Genomic DNA, 3,809 nt, shown 5'->3' on the forward strand with positions numbered 1-3,809 from the left:
CCGTTTGAGGTCAGAGTTCAATCACGAATGACATCGAAAGTGTAAATATGCAACTTTTTGAATTTATTACGACTAATTTACTAAGCTGCCGTATTCTGCATTTTCGGTTTTTCCGATGTCGATGTCATTCGTTTTTTTAGGCAGTGTTTTACGTGAGTGACTTGTAAAACACTGCCGACTTTAATACAATGAATCTTGGCCGGATCTGAGAGATCCGTGATGGGCTTCATTGTGCACCTTGTAAAAATAAATAAAAATGTTTAAACTTAAAAAAAAAATTGCGTGGGGTCCCCCCTCCTAAGCCAAACCAGCCTCGGGCTCTTTGAGCCGGTCCTGGTTGCAAAAATATGGGAAAAAAATTGACAGGGGTTCCCCCATATTTAAACAACCAGCACCGGGCTCTGCGCCTGGTCCTGGTTCCAAAAATATGGGGGACAAAAAGCGTAGGGGTCCCCCGTATTTTTGTAACCAGCACCGGGCTCCACTAGCTGGACAGATAATGCCACAGCCGGGGTCACTTTTATATAGCGCCCTGCGGCCGTGGCATTAAATACCCAACTAGTCACCCCTGGCCGGGGTACCCTGGAGGAGTGGGAACCCCTTAAATCAAGGGGTCCCCCCCTCCAGCCACCCAAGGGCCAGGGGTGAAGCCCGAGGCTGTCCCCCCCATCCAATGGGCTGCGGATGGGGGGCTGATAGCCTTTGTTGTAAGTTATGAATATTGTTTTTAGTAGCAGTACTACAAGTCCCAGCAAGCCTCCCCCGCAAGCTGGTACTTGGAGAACCACAAGTACCAGCATGCGGCGGAAAACCGGGCCCGCTGGTACCTGTAGTACTACTACTAAAAAAATACCCCAATAAAGACATAACACACACACCTTGAAAGTATAACTTTAATGCATACATACACACCACCATATACACATACTTACCTTATGTTCACACGAGGGTCGGTCCTCTTCTCCATGTAGAATCCATGGTGTACCTGTTGAAAAAATTCAACTCACCAAATCCAGTGTAGAGGGCTCCTCGGGTAATCCATTTGTAATCCACGTACTTGTAAAAATAAAAAAACGGACACCCGACCACGAACTGAAAGGGGCCCCATGTTTTCACATGGGACCCCTTTCCCCGAATGCCAGAAACCCCCTCTGACTTATGTCTAAGAGGGTTTCTTCAGCCAATCAGGGAGCGCCACGTTGTGGCACCCTCCTGATCGGCTGTGTGCTCCTGTACTGTCTGACAGGCGGCACACAGCAGTGTTACAATGTAGCGCCTATGCGCTCCATTGTAACCAATGGTGGGAACTTTGTGGTCAGCGGGTGACCGAAAGTAACCTCACCGCTGACCACAAAGTTCCCACCATTGGTTACAATGGAGCGCATAGGCGCTACATTGTAACACTGCCGTGTGCCGCCTGTCAGACAGTACAGGAGCACACAGCCGATCAGGAGGGTGCCACAACGTGGCGCTCCCTGATTGGCTGAAGAAACCCTCTTAGACATAAGTCAGAGGGGGTTTCTGGCATTCGGGGAAAGGGGTCCCATGTGAAAACATGGGGCCCTTTCAGTTCGTGGTCGGGTGTCCGTTTTTTTATTTTTACAAGTACGTGGATTACAAATGGATTACCCGAGGAGCCCTCTACACTGGATTTGGTGAGTTGAATTTTTTCAACAGGTACACCATGGATTCTGCATTGAGAAGAGGACCGACCCTCGTGTGAACATAAGGTAAGTATGTGTATATGGTGGTGTGTATGTATGCATTAAAGTTATACTTTCAAGGTGTGTGTGTTATGTCTTTATTGGGGTATTTTTTTAGTAGTAGTACTACAGGTACCAGCGGGCCCGGTTTTCTGCCGCATGCTGGTACTTGTGGTTCTCCAAGTACCAGCTTGCGGGGGAGGCTTGCTGGGACTTGTAGTACTACTACTAAAAACAATATTCATAACTTACAACAAAGGCTATCAGCCCCCCATCCGCAGCCCATTGGATGAGGGGGACAGCCTCGGGCTTCACCCCTGGCCCTTGGGTGGCTGGAGGGGGGGGGGACCCCTAGATTTAAGGGGTTCCCACTCCTCCAGGGTACCCCGGCCAGGGGTGACTAGTTGGGTATTTAATGCCACGGCCGCAGGGCGCTGTATAAAAGTGACCCCTGGCTGTGGCATTATCTGTCCAGCTAGTGGAGCCCGGTGCTGGTTTCAAAAATACGGGGGACCCCTACGCTTTTTGTCCCCCGTATTTTTGGAACCAGGACCAGGCGCAGAGCCCAGTGCTGGTTGTTAAAATATGGGGGAACCCCTGTCAATTTTCCCCCCATATTTTTGCAACCAGGGCCGGCTCAAAGAGCCCGAGGCTGGTTTGGTTTAGGAGGGGGGACCCCACGCATTTAAAAAAAAAAAATTAAAACATTTCCCACCCCTTCCCACTGAAAAACATGCACGGATCTCATGGATCCGTGCATGCCTATACAAACACGGGATAAAAAAGCAGGTCTGGTTTTTTTTAGCACTTTTTCACGATTTGTATTTCATCACGGCAGTGTTTGGCTATTGTCGGCAGTGTTTGTGTTTTGCATTTTTTAGTAAATTCCCGATTTCTACCAAATTGCAGGCGTATTTGACCGATGGTGTATTGATTTGTGATTTTTTTCCTAGGACTTCCAAAATATTGCGAATGCCCTCATCACTGCCGTGATTTTTGCTTAGTAAATTACCGAGATGACACTTTGAAGAAAAAACGGCATCTCGGTCAAAATCGGGACCTTAGTAAATATACCCCATTGATGGTGGTTTGCTATTCAATTCTGTTTCATTTGATTCTATAATGTGCGTTCTCTGTGGTTTCGGCCAAATGAAATAGTCATATTACAGAACCACTGACATATCGCCACAAAACCGTCAGGGTTAACAATCCGACACTTAGTAAATTTTGCCCTTAGTGTCCCACTAAGATCACCACTGATTTATATGCACGGTGTTTGCCAAGCAGTAAAACGTGATGTAAGTGATTTACATTGAAACGGCACAATAGGATATGCTATTGATGTCACTTACCATTTTGAGGGACAACAGAATCCATCTGACTCTTCATAAAGTAATATACATTCATCTTTGTTTCCGCGCTCATCATGGAGGAGACAGCGCTGAAACCTGTTACGCTGTAAAACAGTAAATAGCAGAGTACTGTGATTAGCTGTAATGTAAATGCCCTAAGGAATCTAGAAGGATGAGCTTATGTACAGTCAGTGGCGCTGAGAGGGGGGAGGGTACTAATTACCCAGGGCCTGGTCTAATGGAGGCAGGTCAGCCATCATAGGGGGACTGGTGTCCTGGGCCCTTACAGAGAGAGGGGCCCACCCCTGGCTCCTACCACCAATACTGGAGAGCTGCACCAGGCTGTGAGAACCCAGCAGGCTGATGCACAGGGAGGACTTCTTAAAACAAGCCTTCCCTGTGCATCAGCTCTCTGAACCGTACCTGTAGGTCCACCTACCTGTATATGTAATATCACAATGTATAGGGGTGGAGCGGTACCACGGAATCTTTTTTTTTGTTGGGGTGGGGGGGACTCTGTCTCTCTTGTCAGTCCTGGGCCCCACAATTTCTATTGCCAGCCCTGAATGGAAGCCCCCCACTGTGTCCCCTTTCCCTACCTGGTAGCAGCAGCTGCAGTATGGCCGGGGAGGTGCTTAAAATCATTTTTTCTCTAAGGGTGCATGGCCACAACTCACTGGCGTTTCTATAATGGGTGCAGTGTGTGTGGGGCACACGGGCCCCTGAGTCCAGAGGGGCCCCCACCGCACACACT

The sequence above is a fragment of the Pseudophryne corroboree genome, chromosome 7, assembly GCF_028390025.1.
Source record: "Pseudophryne corroboree isolate aPseCor3 chromosome 7, aPseCor3.hap2, whole genome shotgun sequence".
Lineage (NCBI taxonomy): Eukaryota > Metazoa > Chordata > Amphibia > Anura > Myobatrachidae > Pseudophryne > Pseudophryne corroboree.